The 22489-nt window shown below is 48.7% G+C and overlaps 1 protein-coding gene across 3 annotated transcripts in view; it reads left to right on the forward strand.

Annotated features, from left to right (window-relative positions):
• Positions 1 to 2680: 2680 nt before the first annotated feature.
• Positions 2681 to 22489, forward strand: part of ASAP1 (ArfGAP with SH3 domain, ankyrin repeat and PH domain 1) — a 287158-nt gene continuing 267349 nt past the window's right edge. For 2 of the 3 annotated variants that reach the window (XM_081071137.1, XM_081071139.1), the window contains exon 1: positions 2681 to 2871. The gene's annotated coding sequence lies outside the window, so the exon portion shown is untranslated. The remainder of the gene's footprint in view (positions 2872 to 22489) is intronic. The other variant, XM_081071140.1, reaches the window with a different exon arrangement.

Here is a 22489-nt window from a genome sequence, read left to right on the forward strand (position 1 = left end):
TAGAAGTCACTCAGTCTATGGTATTCTGTTACAGCAGCACAGTCGGACTAAGACACCCCCCACAGTGCTGACTTCGAAAAGCTTCCCATGCTCCGTGCAGCCCCAGGACGCCCTGGACAGACGTCTATCCGAGTTAGCAGCCTCTCTGTCTGCTGTCTCTCTTCTTGTCTGTCTTTCTTAGAGAGCAAAACCAGTTTAGCTTTGCCAGTCTAGTGCCCAGAAGGTTTCTGAGCACACATAGGCACTTAACCAAGGCCTTTCCATGAATTCAAATCCACCTTGCCCAGGGCCCCGCTGAGAGTAAGTGGTCAATAAATGTAGGCTCCTTTCCTTCCCCTGCCACTCAAAAGAGTTCACCATCTGACTTAGGAGAACACTCACGGATGAAGCATACAATGCAATAAATAGGTTCTTTAAATGAGCAGAAGTGCTGGGGGAGCACAAAGGAGGGAGCAATTAACTGGGACTGTACCAATGAGACTGTAGTTATGCCGTCTGACAGTCTTAATTACTTGTAGTTTCCACTTTCCAGAACCACTAATAGAGTCGTCTGGTGCTCCCTCCATTACACTGGCCTTTCCCATTGGAGAGCCTCTCTGCCAAAGCAGAAGATACAGGGAGCTAAGGGGTTGAGTGAACCTGCAACCTGCATCTCGTTCACCCCTGTCATTCACTTGACGTGTCTTTACTGAGTCTCCTATGAGCCAGCACTGTCTTTGGCACTGGGATCCAGGAGTGATGGAGACACTCTAATGCAGCTTTCCCATGCAAGGGGAGACATGATAAATCGGCAACCAGATCAACAGGAATGCATTAATAGTGACAAGGGCTATGAAGCTATGAAACAGGGCACGTGATGTGCGGGAGAGCTGGGGAAGGAAGTATAGCTGCAAAAGGCAAATAGATCAAATGGCTGGGGAACCATTTGATCAGCTGGCTTTTGAGCTGTGAGCCGAATGCCAGTAACAGCCAAGCAGAGATTCTTCTAGGCTGGGGGAACAGCTGCTGCAAAGGGCCTGGGGCAGGACCCTGGACTCCTGTTGCCAAGTCCCAAGCTTGTTCCGCCGCTTCTGACCCCTGAGAAAGAGTTGCAGAAAAGAGACAAGACTGGTCCTAAAATTGATGTCTGGTCCTTGGAATAGGGGAACTGATACCTACCTTTGGGTTCTCAGCAGGTTCATTTCAAGCTTTGGTTTTCACTCAGGGACATGTTGTTCCCTCTTCAAAGTCTGATTGGGTTTCAAAGGAATTTGAAATACTTACAGCAAAACCACCACGCTGCATCCTCCAGGTAAAAAAACCCCAAATGTGGCATTTCTGTGGGAAACCACAATGAATCACTCCCACTGGCCGCCTAGCCCAGGCCTGACTGGACAGAGGTTTACTTTGGTTTTCTCAAACTCTGTAAAGTCTCTCCAGACTTTTTCACAAACCCCCACAGTGTCCTGACTCTTAGGTTAAGAGCAAAATTCTCAGTTCTGTGAGGTTTGCTGAGTTTCAGATTTCTCCAGGACGGGGTCTGCCATAGCCACTAACCTTTTCCTCTGCAGAGAGCGGTTTCTGAAATGCTGCAAAGAAAAATAAGCACTTGGTGATCAGGAGGGAAATGAAGTTCTAAGGCTTTGTAAGTAGGCATAGATGTGCAGGGTACACACTCCACGTGTTAAAAACCCTCCTTTCTCTGATGTCACTTACGGGAATAAGGACAATCACGGCTATCATTTACTGGAGCATGTACAATATGTCCGTCCCCGCCTCAACTTTGGGTTTCCCAATGAAACCCACGAGGGTGGTTACTACTACCGCATTTCACACGAGGAAGCATAGACTCGGAGAAGTTAAGTGACTTACCCCAAGGTAACAGCTAGAAAAAGGCCAAAGCCAGATTCCAACCTGAGTCACTGTCCTAGTCCTATACTACCCTGACCAGAAAACTCCTGGCCCCTGGCACTTGGGCAAATTTTGAGGAAATGAGCAGAGCGTTAGCAGTGAAAGGGGGCAGCCAGGTAAAGGCATTTCTTTTATTGAAAATGCGGGAAAGGGCTTGGTGCATGCAAGTTCATCCTCTACTGGATGGGAGAGAGGCAAAGGCCCTTTGCTAAAGTTGGGGGCCGCAGAAAGGCACCTCCCAAGGCCAGCCAAGAAAGGGGGCAGCCAGGTAAAGTCATTTCTTTCATTGGAAATGCGGGAAACGGCTTGGTGCATGCAAGTTCATCCTCTACTGGATGGGAGAGAGGCAAAGGCCCTTTGCTAAAGTTGGGGGCCGCAGAAAGGCACCTCCCAAGGCCGGCCAAGGATTTACCCGGACAGACCCCGCCGCTTCCCCCCCTGGGCAAGGAGCAGGCAGGCCGCAGGGGGAGGAGGGCGCGGACCCCGGCCCGGCCTGCTCACGCGCGGCCTCGGGGCCCCGCCGGGTGTGGGAGCCCCCGCCTGCGCGCCGGCCGGCCAAGGGTTAAGCGAGGCGGGAGCCCCCCGGCGGAGCCGCGGCCGGACGGGAATGCTCAGCCAGGCTCCCGATTTCCTGCCGAAGGGTTTGGGTTTCCTGCAGCCCGCGCCCTCCGCCGCGGAGCGGGATCGCCCGAGCCGCGCGCGCCGCTGCGGCCTCCGCCCCCCGGCACATGGTCGCCCGCCCCTTCCTGCGCCGCGCTCGCCGCCCGCGCCTCGCCGGGCCTCCGCCGCCGCCGCCGCGGGCGGGCACTGAGCGCTCGGCACCCCGGCCCGCGCCCCGCGCCGCGCCCGCCTCTCCCCGCCTTCCTCTCCGGGAGCCGCGGTCGCCGGGCTGCAGGAGCCCGGGCGCGGCGTGTGCGCCGTCGCCGGGGAGCTGGCGCCCAGCCCGCGATGGAATAATGCCCAGCGGCCCGCCCGATGCCGGTGAGTGGCGGGGTCTCTCCGGGTCGTCGGCGTCCCCGGCCCGGGCCCCTCGCGCAGGGCTGGGCGGGCTCCCGGCTGCATTCCCGGGGAGGGTCCCTGTCCGCGGGGAGCGCGCGGGCCCCGGCCAGCAGGGCCCCGGGAGCCCCATCCCACGCGGAGGCGCCCAGGCGGGGCGGGGGGACCGGGCAGCTCCGCGCGCCCTCCGGAGAGGGCCCGGGACGGCGCTCCGAGGGGCCTGGCCCCAAACGATGGGCGCCCTCCTTGCGCGGCGCGCGGGCGCTCGCATTGTCTCCCTGGCGCCGCGGAGGAAAGTTCCCCGCCGCGCCTGGGGGGGCCGGCCGGCCCCGGCCTGGATGGGGCGCTGCCCCTGCAGGCCCCAGGCCACTGGCTTAAAGCAAATGAAAGGAAAGAGGAGGGAAAAGAAAAGAAAGATTCCCACTGGCGGCTTGGCGTTTGCTCCGGGGAAGACGGGGAAGTGGCTTGTGTGTGAACGCTGGTACCGTTTGGGGACCTGCTGCATTTTCTGAGAGCGACCCGAAGTTGAAAAGAAAAAAACAAGAAACTCGCCGGTGTCTGGTGTTCTGCGTGCGGTTTCATACATCCCGAGAGTTCTGGGGCATTCCTGAAGGGGTTTCCTTTACGAATTTATTCTTCCACCAGGCAGGGGGATGGAGAGCTAAGTCCAGGCTTTCGTTTACGTGACCCCAGCTTTACCTGCACTAATCAGAAAGAACAAGAACTTTCTCTCCCGTTTCCCATAGACTCCGTTGTGCTGTCTTGGCGAACTTGATTCTGGAATGACAGCAAGGTTGGGGTGCTGAGGCACGTTTGGGACTGTAAAACTTAATTCAGCATTGGGGCCAGTGTTATCTCGATTGCAACCTTTCCCCCAAGGCCTTTCCATTTTGCAATTGGAGGGCCAATGTGAAGCAAGAAGATGCAGCTCTTTTGGAAGCATCAAATCGTAACAGTTTAGAAAGAAAAAGGATCTCTGGGAACAACTGTTTCAGTCCCTTCTTGTACAAATGAGGCTGGGAGAGGGGCAGGACTTACCCAAGGTCACTTGGCCAGTCTTCAGACCCCGGATTCAGTGCTCCCCTCACTATGTCAGCTTATGGTTTGTCAGCCATGAAACATTGGGAAATATGTCTTCTTTGCATTTTAAGCACACCCGTTTTAGTGCCTTCTGCGGTCTGTCTTATCTGTTATTGCTGCTATTTTTGAGATATGCAGTTACCTCCAATTGCATATTTAGAGATAAAGAGTTAAAATAAATTTCCTAACCCTTGCTGCTGTTCAGCCACTGAAAGGATTTGGAATATAAAATGGGTGGCTTATTACATAGAGAATTACTTTTCTCCCTCCCATTCTTTTGTGAAAAATAGAAACTTCCGAGTCCAAAAAAAGGGCAGCATCTTAGCACATAATGTGCCGTATGATGTTCTCCAGACTTGATTTTCAGCCCTCCTGTATCTTGTGAGCTAAGCAGCCCATCTATTTTCCTCCTTATGAGAGCTTCGAATGGCTGGTTTTTCATTTTTAGTATGTGATCATGTTGGAAAGGACTTTTTCGCAAGCTTGCCATTTGGTGAAGGAAATTGAAATTCTCTCCACCTCCCCAGTGCTTACCAGCTACAGTGAGCCAGATTCTCAAAATCAGTCGGAGCTTTGCAGGCCCCAAAATGAATGTGTGCATTCAAATGGGGCCCTCCCTCAGCCCCTCAGGAGGACCCACCTCCCAGCTGGCATTTCCACACTGCGTCCAGGCTGCTCAAGTCTAGAGGAAAGAAGGGAACCCATGTTACTTGGAACAGTGCTGTTCTTGCATTTTTCCTCCAAGTTCTCAGTTATGTTTGACGGATCATGACACTCATTCTTGTTTTTCCCTCCTGTGTTTCGTTCTCCCTCTTCTCTCCCAGCCACTATATCTGGCATGGGACCCAGAACAAGCCTTTTGTATGGGATGCAGGAATGATCCCCAGGTAAAAAGTAATGACGATGACAGCTAACATTTACTGAGCACTTGTTGTGTACCCCAGACATGTTACCTCCTAAGAAGTCTCAAGGAAGAGAGGGAACTCCTTTGGCAGCCTTGCCCAGAAAGGAGGGCACTTTTCAGATTCATCTGTAATTGAGTCATGCTTTCATTCATCCAGTACACGTTTGCTAAGTGGCTTCTCTGTGGGAGGTGCCAATCCTGCAAAGATGAATAGGACTCTGTGTCCAAGGCTTTCTATTTCCAGCCTCATCTTTTAGTGTCAGCCTCACACTTTTCTCTTTTAATTAGTCACTTCAGCAAACCTGGGTTGAGCACCTGCTCCATGCTACGCACTGTGAAGTACCAAGGAATGAGATAGGCCAGGCCCCGCCCTCATGGACCCAGGAACTAGGCAAAAACAAAGAAGCAGGTAACTTCCAACAAATGAAGGTTGTGATTCTTATTATCAAGGAAACACCCAAGGGATCAACATCATGACCAAAGTGAAGCGGGGTGGCGCTGGGGGTAGTCCTAGTTTTGCTACGGAAAAGGCCTCTCTGAGACTGAAGAGTTCAGAAGGAGCTGGCCGGGCAGAGAGGTTGCAGGGGAGTGCCTCAGGCAGGCGGATCAGAATGTGCAAAGTCCTCTGCACAAAAGAGCTTGATGTGTTCCTGGGAGTAAGGGAAATCAGAGGGGTCAGAGTGTAAGGGAGCGATGGGGAGAGTGGCACAAGGTGAGGTTTCAGAGGGAGGCAGGGGCCAGGTCACACAGTGGGTTCTAGGTCATGTTCGGGAGGGTCCCCCACCAGTACAAAGAGAAGCATTGGTGACTGTAGGCACAGGAGTGGGATTAGATTGACTTTTTAAAAAACATTTTTTAATTGGAGAATATTGGGGAACAATGTGTTTCTCCAGGGCCCATCAGCTCCAAGTTGTTGTCCTTCAATCTAGTTGTGGAGGGTGCAGCTCAGCTCCAAGTCCAGTTGCCATTTTTTCAATCTTAATTGCAGGGGCTTAACCCACCACCCCCTGAAGGAATTGAATCGGCAACTTTGTTGTTGAGAGCTGGTGCTCTAACCAACTGAGCCATCCAGCCGCAGCTAGATTGACATTTTTAAGAGATTACTTTTACTGCTTTTACTGATCCTAGGGGGCAAAGAATGGAAAGCAGGGAGACCAGTTGGAAGACTATGGCACTAATCCAGCAGAGGTGATGGGAGCTTAGAACAGGTTGTTAGCAGTGGAGGTAGAGAGAAGTGAGTGTAACCTGGTTAGATCTTGGAGATAGAATTGATGAGATTTGGTGATGGATTAAGTGGGAACAAAGAAGGAGGAACGACTATGGTGACACCTGGGTCCCAGCTTGAACAGCTGGGTATTATTTAGGAAACAGGGAAGAAGACTAAAGGAAGAACATGTCCCTGGAGACAATCAGGTTCCATATTGGCCATGCTAAGTTTGAATGTCTACGTGGCATCCGGATGGAGATTGCAGGCAGAGCTGGACCTCAGAGGAGAGTTACGGGATGGAGACACTAATTCAGAAATTATCCATAGGAAGTGGAGCCACCAAAGTGCTTTGCGGCACACATCCTGCCATCTCATTTCTCTGAGGGTCTGCTTAAGTGCTTCCCCCTGCCTGGGACATTTCCAGGCTCACTTCTACTCATCTCTTAAAATATACCTGTGTTCCTATTTCCTTGAAGATGCCTCTAGCTCTCTCCCCCACTCTCAGATCCCTGTGTTTACCTCCATGCTAGTGTTCAATTGATGTTAACCTTTTTAGAGTACCTTGCACCTATGAAGAACTTGGTGTGCACCCTGCCACATGGTAAGTGCTCAACAAATGTGAGCTGCGATTATTATTATCATCAGTGATGGGAGTAGTAGACAGGCGTATAAATAAAAATCACTTAATATTAGAAGTATAGTGATAAATGGTGTATTAGTTTCTTCTTGCTGCTGTGACAAATTACCACAAAATTAGTGGCTTCAGCAACACATTTATTCTCTTATAGTGCTGAAGGGTAACAGTCTGAAATGAGTCTCACTGGGCTAGAATCAAGGTGTCGACAAGACTCTGTTCCTTCTGGAGGCTGTAAGAAAGGCTGTTTCCTTGCCTTCTGTAGCTTCTAGAGACCTCTTGCATTCCTTGGCTCATGGTCTCCTTCCTCCACATTCAAAGCCCATAGTATTGGTCTTCACCTTAGTCTTTCTTATGCTGCCGTCTCTCTAATTCTCCCTCCTGGCTCCCTGTTCCACTTTTAAAGACCCTTTTGATTACATTGGGCCATCTGAATAATTGAGAATACTCTCCGTGGTCACTTTAAGGTCAGCTGATTAGGAACGTTACTTCCATCTTTAGCCTTAATTTCCCATTGCCATGTAGCCTAACACATCCCCAGTTCCCAGGGATTAGAACATGGACATCTTTGGGGACTGGTAAGGGAAGGTGTTATGGGAGCTCTGGGAAAGACCCCCTCACCCAGTTGGGGAGAGGAGGCCAGGGAAATCTTCCCAAATGTAGTGATGCCTGCGTTGAGCTCAGTCTCCACTTGTGTCCTAACTTTCCTCCCCAAATGTATTCCTTCATTGAGTTTTAGTCATTCCTTCATTCATGCTCTTCTCCACGCCCGGCCGTACATGAGGTATTGGAGCTGAGGATTCATTTCACTGTGCATTCTTTGGGCTGCAGGCCAAATTGTGTACTTTCAACTGAGGGACACTAACTTGCCTTGCCCTGTCTCATGAATAAATGAAATTCACCCGTGAAAACCCTCTTCCAGCCCACTCCCCTGCATGTACCCCCAGGAAACGGTACGAGCACGAGGGCTCGTATTCGCTTTAAAAGTCTACTGTGGTTGATTTCCCACACATCATGAATCCCAACACATATGCTGTTTGTATAGCTCAGACTTTGGTTCCAGAGCCACAGCTAGTGTCCCCAGCCTCAGCCAGCCCTGTTCCCAAAGCAGGCCACAAGAGAAGTCAGGAAAGAGCCTGTGGTTCGATCAGGACCACAAATTCCTCTGAACCATTAGAGGGAAAAAAATAACTCAAGGGCCTGGCCAAGTGGTGTGTGGCAGGTGGCCCCATCTTCTGGGAGTCAGGGAAACACACCATGATGTGTGTAGCCATGTCACCGAGAGGGGGTAATTAAGACCAGGTTTCGAACATCCTCTCCATTATGTGGAGAAAATGGGCTTCTGTCTCAGCTACTCCCCAGAAACAGACAGCACCCCAAGACCTTAAGCACTACCGAGAGCCTCGTGAGCTCTGTTGGCCACCAGCGTGCTGGGTGCAAAGAGACAGAGGTCCCTTGCTTCCTGAGGTCCCACTGCCACCCTGTTCAGTGTCCATCCCTTGGAAGTACCACGAGCTAGCTCATCCTGTAATATTTTTGGCGTTTCCTCTTCCTTTCCCGCTCTAAGGCAGGAAATGCAAAAGTGCACGGTTAGAAAAACAGAGAAGTGAGCAAGCAACATCTCTCCAATGGAGGGATCTCAGTTGGAGTCAGGTTAGACTCGGGATAAAGAAGATGGCCCTTCAGTGTTTCCCCCGGATGTGGTGGGGAATTCTGGAGAATCCAGCTGGGTGCAGAGGTGCAGGCCACCCGTGGGCAGAAGCCGGCCTGCGCCTGCTTCTGGGGAATAGCTTGCATTTCCCTCCCGGGTAATCATGAGTTTCCCACCAAGGCTTCTGCCTGTAGAAAACCCTGCCGGTGTGTAGCAATACGGGGTGCTTGTTTCATTGTAGTTTTGCATCTAAATAATTATCCTTTCGCATAGAAATGCAGCACGTGATCGAGCAAAAGACCATGATATGTGCAACTTGCCCTCAAATGGTTCAGAAAAGAAATGATACAAAAATTATATATGTGAGTGAGAATAAAAAGAGAAAGCAAATGGAATAAAATAGTAGGTGAACTTGGCCTAGGGGGCTTCTTTGTACTATTCTTATTCTTGAAGTTATTCCCAAATAAAAAGATTTTTGCAAATTCCAAAAAAAAAAAAAAAAAGTGCCTTTGTCATTGTGACCTTGATAAATCCAAGATGGTTGAGTGGAATGGTCGGTGGACAGGAAGCCAGAAGATTCTGGGGTCTACTATGGACCCCACCTGACCTTCTGTTCTTGCAGTTTCTGTACTGAACTGAGGTAATGTAGGAAAAACATCCCACTCAAGTTCCATAAATGGGAGCATTATTACGACTGTCTTGTATGGAAATGTGTTTGCTCAGATGGTTGCCTCACCTGCACACTGAGCATCTTGAAGGGGTTGGGTGGGGGGCGGGGGCTCTCTATGTCATTCCTCTCTCACCCTTGTGCCCTCCACATACAAATGGCAGGCATGGTCCAAGTGCACTGGCTTCTGCTGCTCGGTTGGATTGCCACGTTTGTTGAATATTTTCATCGTGGGGCTTTTGTTTTTAAGGACGACATTTCACCTCTCGAAATTCTCTTTGGTTCTCTTTCAAATCCTCCTGGCCTTTAATCCTTGAGTCTTATTCTTTTGTTAGAGTTTCTCATTCTTACTTCATGTCTTTGTTTTAAACAGGCTGACATTCTCTTTCAGATTGCCCTGTGATGTTAATTCTAGAGATGCCAAATCTATTTCCTGCACGTTCCCGTTTTTTTGGGGGTGTGCTGGTTCTGACCCCAGGGAGTCTCACCTCTCCTGGGGAGCAGAAGTGGCTCTGCAGAGTGGTTTTATTTAGCAACAGCTGAGGCCCCAAGCGTTTCCTGGGTCCTGGACAAGTTTGTGTGGTACTTTCTAGGTCAGACTTTTAATCCCAGACCAGCCGTGTATGTTTGGCCCCTACACCTATACCTAGGGCTTTAAAGTTTGCATAGGCGCTTTTTTCTCCCCCATCTAGACCCCGAGGCAGGCAGAAGCTTTCTTGCCATTTCTCTGGACTGATGGGAAGAATAGTTCAGGCCCTCTTTCAGAAGAGAATGGGGTCCCTTTGGGGTCCTGGCTTTGTAGAGGGAGGAGCTCTTCTGTTATTCGGGTAGACACCAAGTGGAGACCAGCCAGCCCAATACATTCAGTCTTGTTTTCCAGACTAGGGATAGAAAGAACATCTACAAAAATGTAAAAATTGCTGTTTTGAGACTAGAAACCAGAACCAGTACCAGAACAGTAGCGATAAAAAGGTATGATTCAGATCAGCAAGCATTTACTGGACGCCTTCTGTGTGTTCACCATGCAGAACGGGGGTGGGAGGGGGGGTGGGGTGGGGTGGGCTGGGGTGAGGAGGATGAGGGTGGACATGGGGTAAGTATTAATAAGAGCCGGGCCTTCAAATGCCTGTTCATTTTTGTAACCCCCAGCACAGAGAAGACAATAAATGTTTAGGAAGAAAGGACAGGAGAAAGGAAATTTATATGCATAAAGAAGACAAATACTGAAGTACGAGACAGAATACGATGATGAAAAGTAGTACTGAGCTAAGATTCAGAAATCCAGAGGTCTAGTCCAGGAATTGGTAATTGACTGGTTATGCGACATTTACTTGTAGCTACGTATAGTAAAATAAGACCAGGTCTTATATTAATTTTTGTTCCAAAATACTCATTAGAGCTGATTGTCCAGCTAGGTCTTATTTTTGGGGAAACACGGTATTTGACTTGGAGCTGACGGGTCCTGGAAAAACACACTTAAATAAAAATAAAAAGTAAAAAAAAGAGTTGGGCATTTGGGAGCTGAGCTGGCTCCTGTCTCAAGTGATGTTCTTTCCTCTAGAAGTTCCCCGCTGGCACCCCACAAATGAGGGCTGAGGACCATCGTGGGATGGGATTTGTACATGGCATTGTCTTCCTGACCTGTGACCCGCTGTCCTCTGAGGCTGCTCCTCTGGATCTCTCCAGGGGTCTGTCCTTTGGCCAGGCCACTCTTTCTTTCCTGAGGTGATTTGGTGGGTGGCAGGGACATTTGTCATGATGCAATGGGAAAACCACTGGTCTTGGAATTCATAATAATAGTTAGTATTTATTGTGCATTAATACATGTCAAAAGCAGTTTCCTATATGAGCTCATTTAATCCTCATAATGTTTATGTAATAGGCATTATTTTTATCCTCATTTTATACGTGAGGAAACAGAGATGCAGAGAGGCTAACTTCCCCAAGGTCATATAGCTCATAGGTGGCAAGATTTTAAGTAAGGCGATCTGTGTTCAGCGCCCACACCCTTGACCATGAGGCAATATTTCCTCTAAAGACTTGAATTTGAATTCCATGCCCTAATTCATCTTGTGTCCTTGGGAAGAGGCTGCCCTTAGCCTTTCTCTTAGCCTTTCTCCTGAGCTTCCATCTCCTCTTCTGTCAATTTTGTAAACACATGCGGGTTTTCTAAAAAGGTGTTAAATAAGCGATATACACAGAAAGTGGCCAAGTACCGGGCACATAATTGAGATTGAACAAAAGTGAGTGGGTTCCAAATGGGATAAGGGTTCTCATTTGATGATCAACAGGGAGAGGAAACAGGAAAGAACTAATTCAATTTAAAGAGGCTTCATTGCACAGACTTGCCTGCCCATCCCGCTCTATGCCAGGCACTAAGGATGCGAAGACGAAAAATGAAGGTTCATGCACTAGAGTTTCATTGGTTAGTGGAGAAAGATGTGTAACTGTTTATAGTTTTGGACCAATGTCCACACCATAGGAAAGTTAGAGAGGAATAGCCATGAGTGTGCAGGGAAGGGAGAGAGTGACCCCAGCGCGATGGTCAGAGAGTTTTGTGGAAAGAGGTGCCTTTTCCAGGAGGGGCAGGATTTCAGTAAATGGAGAGAGTGGGGAAGGGTCATCAAGACCGAGAATAGCTGGATCAAAGTCTCTGTGGTAGGAATGTGCTGATTATTTTATTTTATTTTTTTTGGAGGTGTCAGGAAAACTCTGAGTTAAAATAGGGCGGCATCTGGGGTTTCTCTGGAACGCAGCCATCCCTGCTCTTTCCTACCCCACCGCTGTCACAGAGCTCCAGACCTAGAAGAGCCAACTGCGGTATTGTTTATAGGTGTTCCCATAATAGCCTTTAGCGAGTTTCCTGTCCTAGGACAGCTACTTCCTCAGACCTAAATAGACCAGCAGAAGGGCGGGGATGTGGGATCTTTGCGTGTTATACTCTGAACGGTGTACTTGGGAGGCGAATGGGTGAGGAGGTGTCGCAGACTGTTGGTTGCATATCAAACACTATTTCCCCTTCTTCCTTGAGGACAGAACGCTGCTCTTCAGAAGTCTACCTTCCAGGGGCTTTCTAGAAGGTCAGTCCCTACCCCAGGGGTGAATCACTGTGGTCCTGTCCCTCTTGACAGTGAGTGACTGGTTTAGGCGTAAGCATGTGACACAGTTCTAGCTATGAAGTATGAAGGGAGGGACATTTGCTGAAGGGGGATAGGGAAAGGTTTCTCTCCATCTTCGAAAGAGATATTTGGAAAGAACCAGCCTCTCTTCTGCTATGGGCCGAGTAGGGTTGGCACGTGATACCCGGTGCTATGGCAGCCATCATGGGAACCTGAGGGGGCCTTGCTTAGAAGCAACACGTTGAGGAGGTCAGAGCGGAAAGATGAAAGGAACGAGACACTGAACACCCTACCTCAGACTATTTTGCGTTGAGTTTTCTGTTACTTGTAGCCCAAAAAACATCTTACCTAATAATACACGATGGGACGGCCACCTCACATGACGTCTGATGATTCTGGGTCCCCTGCACCCTTCCCCACTGCCTTTATGCATTAGCCCAGCACCCTGTTTAGTCCACCACCACCAAATCACACACTTGGACTTTTGCAGTCTTGACATTTTTTCCGACCTGAATTGCCCTTCAACCACCTTTCCCACCTACCAAAAATCCACCTTATTTAAAGTATGGCTCAAATGCCCCTTCTCTGTGAAGCCTTTCCTGTTGTAATTAACTACTTTATTCTTGGAGTACCCATAACATGTGTTGCCCTTCCCTTCCTCTCTTCCATCCTCCCTTTTCATTCTTTATTAAGTGCCTACTGTGTGCCAGCTGTTGTGTTGCACACTGACACCACCCTTTATGAATAGGGGCAGACGTGCACAGCAAATTGTGAGCCAGTGTGTTTTGTGTGGTCATATGGGACCATAAGCTATCACCAGGAGCTTCTGCAGAGGTGCCTGACCCCACCTGCAGGGAGAGTCAGAGACTTGTTGTAGGGTGCAATCCCTGAGCTGAATCCTAAATAACGAATAGGAATTAGACCTAAAAAGAGGGAAGGGAAAGGAAGGAACTTCTAGGTATAGGGAATTGCCTACACAGGGATGTGGATGGTAGAAATAGCATGGTTTGTGATGGAAACCAAGTGACTCATGTGCCTGGAGCCTAGGGTTTGAGGTGGGAGGGATGCAGCAATGCTGGAGGGGAAGGCAGGGGCTGTATTCTGAAGCTTGGACTTGGAGGCCACTGAGCCACTGAAGACTGAAGACGGGGGAGTGACGTGACATTTGTCCTTTAGAAAGATGGTTCTGGCTGCGTTGCACGGAATAGACTAGGTGGATGAGGACGAGCCCTGGAAACAGGAAGGCCATTTCGGATGGTCTTGTAGGCGCCTGGGAGTGAGTGGCCCCGGAAATGGAGAGGGAAGATATATGGGTGGTAAGGTGGGCTGGCGTGGGGGTTGATCGGATGAGGGGCACGGGGAAGGGGGAGAGCTGGTGATGACGCCGAGCTTTCTGGTTTGTTCATGAGGCTGAGTCATGTCTGTGTCAGGCAAGACCCCTACTTCCTGGGGGGTCTGGACAGCCCCTAGAGTGCTGGGTTCCAAGCTTCAGTGCAAGATGGGGACAGGAAGAAGCAGGTGTCCTGCTCTTCTTTCTTCTTTCTCCTCCCACAACTTCAGCTCCACTGGTTTCTGTTTAAGTGGAACAGGAAGTGCCGCTGTGATGGGCTTTTCCTGGTGTCCTAGGTCTGAGCCTTGAGGAGATGGAACACTTTCTGAATGCCTGTTGTTCATTGTTTTCCTTCGTTGTTCTCTCCCAAACCAGACCAGTCGTGAACGAGACTATCCCACCATCTCTAGTCCAGCCCCGCTGTGTGTCCCCACAGTTCCTGCCTCATGCTTCCTCCTCCATGGGATCTCCCGAGTCACCTGGCCTTGTCCTAACTCACTGCCCTCCCCTTAGTCTGTTCCCCACGCTGATGCCAGGGGAGCCTCCTGAAAACTTCAGGTGGGGTCACCGTCCTGCTTAACAAGCTTCTGACCTCGCCTAAGCCTGGGTGGTCAGATGAAGCAAGCAGCCTGGACTCATCAGCTGCTGGCACCTGGGGTCAGCCTTGGCTCCCAGTTTACCGGCCGAGTGCCCTTGGACAAGTCACTTCACTTGCTGAGCCTGCATTTCTCCACCTGTGAAATGGGGATGAACTGAGTGATACATGAGTCAATACATTAAAGTGCCTGCCTGATACACACAGACAGACAGACACACACACACACACACACACATACACACACACATTTTCTTTTCCCCTGCAGTCTTATTCATCTCAGTGAATCCTTAGTGCCCGCTCCACAGTAGACCAGATGCGTATTCTCTTTTAGCTCAGAGTTGGACAATTTCTTCTTTGGACAAATTTGAGAAACTCTTTCCAGTTGTCCTATGAGGACCAAAAGGAGTGGGGCCCTGATGCTCCGGGAGGCCACGTGGAGGAGGAAACGGAAATCAAGACCCCAGCGTGGCGTCCTGACTCCATGCCCTGTGCTCTTTGCATTGGTCACCCCCGGCCTTCTGGGCAACCATGGGGCAGGTCCCAGGGTTCCGGAACGTATCGTTCTGCAAAAGGGTGGGGGCCCGCCACACAACTGTCATAGACAGCAGCAAAGTCAAGCGTTTGCATAAGCAGGGCCACATGCATCAGTCGGCGAAGTCTATATGTGTTTTCCCGAAAGAATCTTAATGTCCATAACATATGTATGTGTGGGGTGTTCCCATCCTGGAACACGTTGGGAGCTGGCTGGGGTAAGTTGAGTTCAGCGATGATATTTTAAACTTCCAGTTTGAAGGAAGTAACAGTGCTGAGCATTTGCAGATGGGGATCGTGTTGGAGCTGAAATAGAAAGCCTGCAGAGCGTAGTCGTCTCATCCATCACAAACAGAGCTTCTGCGGTGTAGACGACTGGGTCAGAGTTTCGATCCTGGATTGAGGTTGCGTCCTGACTCCGCCTTTCGGTGGCTGACCTTGGATCTTGCTGACCTCGCGCAAGTTCCCAGCCTCTCTGAGCATCAGTTTTGCTACTTGTCAAATGGAGAGACGTAGACTCCTGTCTCCTAGGGTTGTGGGGACAACTCCATGCGGTGGTGGTGTGTGGGGAGCAGTGAGGATGGCACCTGGCACACGGTAACCAGCAGTGGAAATGATTTTAGGGGGGGAACTGTGTCCTCCAAAAATGCTGTGTTGAAGTCCTCACCCCAGTGCTTTGGAATGGGACCTTATTTAACACTAAGGTCTCTACAGACATATTCAAGTTAAAATGAGGTCACTACGGGGGGCCCTAATCCAGTCTGACTGGTGTCCTTATAAAAAGGGGGCATCTGGACACAAGAGACCAACATGCACAGAGGGAAGGTGATGTGAAGACACAGAGAGGCAGTGGCCAGGTGACTGGAGTTGTGCGTCTCCAAGCCAAGGAACGCCGAGGAATGCCGGCAACCACCACAAGCTAGGAGGAGGCCAGGACGGATTCTGCCCAGGGACCGCAGAGAGCCCATGGCCCTGCTGACACCTTCATGTCAGACTTGCAGCCTCCAGAACTGAGAGGGCATACAATTCTGTTGCTGTAAGCCACCTAGTTGTTGGTAATTTGTTATGGCAGCCTTTGCTAAGGTGATGAAGGAGAAGGAAAAGAAGAAAAAGCATCATCTGACCTAATCACTGACCAAACAGCTGGCCACACGTGTTGGACCGTAGGTGGGCTTGTGGCATTGAGTCAGCTGACACGAGCCCGGGTATGCCTTTCAATGCTGTATTCTGGCCGTGCTTCCAAGGGACATTTGTGGAAAACGTCCTTGATGTTAACCTAGGAGCCAGAGATTAGAAGTCAGGGCTCCAGTCTCACGGGAGAGGTACATTGAAGGAGCCGTCCTCAGGAAGTGAAGTGACTTTCGATCTGTTGCATGCGTGTGTTGAGAAGGGGACCCAGAGAGCAGACAAGGGACGGGGCACTTTGGGGCTGAGGGCAGAGACTGGCACAGCCCAGAACAGTAGCCACAGCCACCGGTTTGTGCTTGGGGTTGGAGAAGCGTGTGATGTGGTAGGATGGTGGGGAGGGGGCGGGTGGCCGGGGGCCTGGAAACTGGAAGCACCTCGAACCTGGAGGAGTGCACAGGGATAAGATGGGGAAGCACGTGAGCCTTGATCCTGCCACCAGGAAGGTGGGATGTGTAGCTCTGTGGCTCTGATGCTCCTCCTTTATATCTGACCTGCTGTCAGCCTCCCTGTGCAATGCCTCGTGAGAAAATTCAAACCTTAGGGGAGAAACCCCAGGTTTTAAGGATGGAAAGAGCAACAGGCTGAGCCCGTTCACATCATAGAGACAATGTGTTGTGGTAGAAAGAACATCAGCTTGGGCATGAGCTAGTCCTGGGTCAGAATCCTGGGTGGGAATCTGTGTCTCTTGCTTTGGGACTTTGGGCAGCGTACTTTCTCTGAGCCTCAGTTTCCCCACCTTTCCGTTGGCACTGTTAACATCCACTGCAGGGTGGAGATTAGCATGAGATCATATTGGACAAGTTTGTGGCACCTGGGAGGCCCCAAATAAAAATCAGTTCTTCCCCCACTTAACCCTGTTTACACATGCCACTCAGAATAAGGCTCTGTGACGCTTGTCAAACCCAATCATCCGAGTGGGAAAGAGAGAATTGCCATCTGGAAAGGCCTGCTTTTCATGGGAGCAAATACGCTGTCGCTAACAAGAGGTGCTGGGTCCCTGGGAGGAAAGGGTGAGTGGCTGGGGCTCCTGGGAGGCCGTGGTAACTCTTACCGGCAGGAATAACCCTGAGGTCATCAATGTTCTTTAGTCACTTAAAACATCGCCAAAAGCATGTAAAGGTTTCTGAGCTCCAGGTGGCTTAAAAACAGCCCCTGCGCACAGCATAGCCAAGCTGTTGTCCCCGTGACCTGCTCAGCTGACGTGCCCCGTCCCCACCCGATCCTCTGCTCCCAGGCATTCTCCTCGTGACCTCCTCTGCATCGAGCTGGCTAGAAACGTGGATATTTATGCCACTCATATTTGAGTTCCCATTGCATATCAGCATTATTCTAGGGGCTGGGCGGCAGCTGTGAACACAACAGAGAAATATCCCTGTCCTCATGGAGCGTAATTCCAATTGGGGTCACAGACAACAAACATTAAATGTGTGGAGAAAAATTCACCAAAAAGGAGCCTGGGGAGGGCTGAGGGGCTGTGTACTGTCAGAGGGGGTGTTCAAGGAGGCTTTCCCTGAAGAGGTGACATTTGAGTAAAGATACAAAAGAGCTGAGGGAGTGAGCTTGTGGCAGTCTGGGGTAGAACAGAGGGAATAGCGAGTGCAAGGGCCCTGGGGTAGCTGCCAGTGTGACTTATTTAAGGAACCATAAGGAGGCCAGGGAGGCTGGAGTGGAGTGAGTGATGGAGAGTCATTGATAAGGGGAAAAGGTGATGGGGTGGGGATGAGGGCATGGTCTTGCTGGGCATTTTGAAGACTTTGGCTTTTACTCTGAGTGAGCACAAAAGCTCACGGAGGGTTTTGAGCAGAGGCGTGATATGATCTTGGCTTACCTTTTTACCAGGATCCTGACGTCTGCTTTATAGAGAATTGGTTCAAGGGGTCGAGACGAGAAGCAGGGAGATGCTTGGTAGGCTGCAGCAATAATGCAGACAAAAAGTCCAAAGATGTACTTAGGACAAATTCCTAGAGGTAAAATTGTGGGGACAAAGGGTAGGCACATTTTAGTGTCACCGATATTACCAAACTGCCTTTCAGAAAGGCTTATCAATTTAATGGCTAAGAGTAGTTTTTTGAGAGTGCACATTTCCTCAAACCCATGCTGGTCCTGCACATTTTCATTTTTAGTAATCTTTGCATAGCTGATGGGCTGAAGATAAGTGTTGCTTTGGTTTGCCTTTTCTTAGTATTGAAAATATTTTCATCTCATTATTGGCTATTGGTTTTCTTCACTTATTAATTGTGTACATCTTTTGCTCATACCTTTACTTAGTATATTTATTTTTCTTGCTGATTTGTGATAGTTCTTTTTTTTTTTGTTAGCAGTTGTTTTATTTTATTTTTTTATTATTTTTATTTTTTTAAATTAAATTTATTGGGGTGACAATTGTTAGTAAATTTACATAGATTTCAGGTGTACAATTCTGTATTACATCGTCTATAAATCCCATTGTGTGTTCACCACCCAGAGTCAGTTCTCCTTCCATCACCATATATTTGATCCCCTTTACCCTCATCACCCACCCCCCACCCCCTTACCCTCTGATAACCACTAAATTATTGTCTGTGTCTATGAGTTTTTGTTTCTCATTTGTTTGTCTTGTTCTTTTTGGTTTATATACCACATATCAGTGAAATCATAGGGTTCTCTGCTTTTTCTGTCTGACTTATTTCACTTAGCATTATACTCTCAAGATCCATCCATGTTGTCACAAATGCTCCTATATCATCTTTCCTTAACGCCGAATAGTATTCCATTGTGTATATGTACCACAACTTCTTTATCCATTCATCTATCGAAGGACATTTTGGTTGTTTCCATGTCTTGGCCACCGTAAACAAAGCTGCAATGAACATTGGAGCACACGTGTCTCTATAGAGAAATGCTTTTATATTTTTGGGGTAGATACCCAGGAGAGCGATTGCTGGGTCATATGGTAATTCTATTCGTAATTTCTTGAGGAACCTCCACACTGCCTTCCATAGCGGCTGCACCAGTCTGCATTCCCACCAACAGTGTATGAGAGTTCCTTTTTCGCCACAGCCTCTCCAACACTTGTTACTATTTGTCTTGTTGATGAAAGCCATTCTGACTGGGGTGAGGTGATATCTCATTGTGGTTTTCATTTGCATTTCTCTGATGATTAGCGATGTTGAGCATTTTTTCATATGTCTATTTGCCATTTGTATATCCTCTTTGGAGAAATGTCTCCTCAGGTCCTCTGTCCAATTTTCAATTGGGTTGTTTGTTTTTTTGTTGTTGAGTTTCTCTGATAAGGGGCTAATATCCAAAATATACAAGGAACTCATGAAACTCAACAACGATAGTTCTTTATATATATGAATGTTGCCATATATACCTCTTCGATATCTTATTCTGGTACATATTTCTATTGGAGATATTCTGAATTATTTGGAGAGAACGAGCAGCTTATATGTTGTTAGACTGAATATTGTGGAAAAAACTGTGACTGAAAACAAAAAACTTAGGTTCACATCGCAATGTTAGCCCAAACCAAGTATGTACCCTTCGGACCACTATTTTCCCCTCTCAGAACCTCGGTTCTCCCATCTGTATAATGACAGGGTTGGCTAATGGTATCAAAATAAGAAGAATGCTGCGATTTTATGATAATTGCAGCACTCGTGCTCAACCTGTATTTATTTAGTATCACTGGATTTTAGATATTATGCAATGCTTTTATAAATATCCAAAGGTCATAAACTAAATAGAAAGTGGCATAGCTATGGATTATAATCATGTTGCAAACTGACGTAAGCCAGTTGGCAGTTTAGTTCTGCTTAACGTACTTTCTCACATAGACTTGGGTTCTAGACTCGACGTTGGTGACAGTTATGACCTCAAGCCACTTCTGGACCACTTTCCTCATCTGTAAAATGAGGGAGGGGAAGCAAGGGACAGTGAGGTCGTCTCCAGCTCCATCTTTATTATTCCTCCTTAAGCGTAATAGAAAGACGCGGTTGTGAGGAAATGGAGGCGTCAGCCTACTACCGGACCTGCTTGAGGCCCCAGGTTTATCTGTGGATTGGAACCCAGGCTCAGTGCCTCCAAGCTGCTGGCTCTTTCCCTGTGTCCAAGCCGCTTTATGGACAAGGAACTGCATCTGCCATGATGATTGTCTGTCACCGGGCCCTACGTCAACAGTGCTGTGATTCCCCTCCATGAGGCTGGTCTGTGGGAGAGAGTGTTGGGGACACCGGGAAGGAGGAAGGATGAAGGTTACAAGGGAAATGTCTGGATTTCTGAGGACAATGGGTGACTCTGGGCAGAAAGAATTTAGAAGTCTCAGAGAAGCCTAAGGTAAGTGAGAAGGCAGGAAAACATACTGTGGAAGAGAGAAACTCGGGCCGGGGTGCAGGGCCCAGGAAGTGCCTCGGCCAGGAATCAGATCCTCCAGGTTACCTTTGTAAATTAGTCTGTAAAAAGCCATGTTTCGAATCCTCATTTATGCTACTTCCTGTGTAGTTATGACATTCTCATATTTAAAGAAACATTGCCTAATATCTGAAATTCAATGATGCTAGATAAATATAGGGGGGTCAACCCTACCACCATTATCATGAAATCATAGGATTCTTTTCTTTTTTTACTTTGATATCATTAGCCAACCCTCTCATTACACGGATGGGAAAACTGAGGTCCAGAGAAGGAAAATGATGTATTTGTTTAAGCTATTGAATTTGTGCATTTTATTCTTAAATACCAAAGCTCAAGGGAGGCTGAGCTGGTCAGTATGTAAGAGGAACCAGCAGCACATCCTCCCCTTGAATGAGAAAACCAGGCCTCATGTGGAAAGTGCTAGCCCAGGTCATGTGAATTTTTCCGTATAGTCAACAGTTATCCACAGCTGAACAAGGCCGGCTGTCACGGTCCGACTCCATGTTCCTCTTTGACTACTCCTTTCACACTTGCTCTCTCCTCCTACCCCACCCTCCCTCTTCCTCCGCTTTCTCCCTTCCTCCTCCTCCTGCCCGCTTCCTCTTTCTCCTCCTCTTCCTCTTCCCTGCAGCTTTTGTTCCAGCTTTTGTGCCACCCTCCTCACACTTCACTTCCTGTTTCAAGCCCTCACACCTTTGCTCAGGTTGATCTCACTGCCCCGAATGCCTGTAACGTTCACCTGCCTGAACACCTTCTGAACTTGAGTGTCTCACTCTATCTTGTACAGGCAGCATTTGAATGACTTCTTGTGTATATACGAGCTGTGATCAAACAATACGGTGAATGTTTAAATAAAAAAATGTATTACGGTAAAAGACACGTTACCATTAATTCCCCTCAAAATACTCCCCCTTGCTTCGAACACACGTATCCCATTGTTCTGCCACTTTCTGAAGCAGTTCTGGACGTCCTTTTGCATGAGTGTCTTTAGTTGCACTGTCGTGGCTGCCTTGATGTCCTGAATCATTTTGACTTTGGGGAAGAGCCAGAAGTCACATGGCGCCAGATGTGGTGACTAAGGTGGGTGAGGACGCACCGTAATGTTTTCATCTGACAGAAATTGCCACATACCAGAAGCGATCTGTGACACGGAGCGATGTCATGATGGAGGATGATTTAGGGCACACTTTAAAACACACCTTCTCTTGACCATCGCTCACGCCCGACTGACTGCACAGAACAAGTTGAAACTTGTCACACGCTGTTCCTAAGGTTCGATGCGCCACCTCCCGTGGTGAAGACCCCTGCCTTTCCCTTGGATGGCACTGGGCAGCATTCACTGTAGTTTTTGATCACATCTCGTAGGTACATATTGGTATAATAGCTGTAATGATAGTAGTAGCTAACTTAGTCCAGCACTTGCTATGTGCCAAGAACTGTGTGGAGCGCTTTATGTTTAATCCTCACTTATATTTATCCTTGTCTTGTAGATGAGTCACTGAATCTCAGAGAAGTCACTTGCCCAAGGCCACACAGCTGGTAAGGGGCGGAGCTGAGATTCAGGCTGTGGCAAGCTGGTGACAGAGGCTGTGTGCTCAACCGCTGCATTGGATGTCCCTCCTTTGGGGCTGATAGCAATTCTCCCAGGGAGAGATTATTGCCGCTGAGGGAGAGTCATCATGTGGTGTTAAGAGGAGTGAATGAAATCAACCCTTTGAGCTCCACCTGATGTTCTCGACACGTCTTACACATTCTCCTAAGTTAATATCGCAATAATCCTACCTCAACCCAATGAAGTTGGTATTTTTAGCCCTATTTTACGGACGCGGAAACTAAGACTCCGAGAAGCTTAGACGCTTGCCCGAGGACACCCAGCTGGCATGGGGTTGAGTAGGTATGTCAGTGAGGAAACATCCTGCTGTAAAGAACAAGATTGGAGTCAGTGAAACAAACAGTGAGGAAATGCACTGACTCACATAACTAGCCGTCCACGAGCTGGGGGGAGTGGACGGTCCTCGTCCCCACAGGACACACCGCGCTCTTGACTTACGATAATTCCAGGAGAATTTCATACAGGGATGTTTCTAAAATTGAGGTCAAATTGACATAAAACTAACCATTAACCATGTAAAGCATACAATTCAGTGGCGTTTAGGACATTTCCAACGTTGTTCAATCTCACTGCATCCCCCAAAGGAAAGGTAGTCCCCATTAAACAGTCACTCCCCTTCTCCCCACCTCCGAGCCCCTGGCAACCACTAGTCTGCTTTCTGCCTCTATGGGTTTAGCTGTCCTGGAC

Source organism: Rhinolophus hipposideros (genome assembly GCF_964194185.1).
Source record: "Rhinolophus hipposideros genome assembly, chromosome: 13".
Classification (NCBI taxonomy): Eukaryota; Metazoa; Chordata; class Mammalia; order Chiroptera; family Rhinolophidae; genus Rhinolophus; species Rhinolophus hipposideros.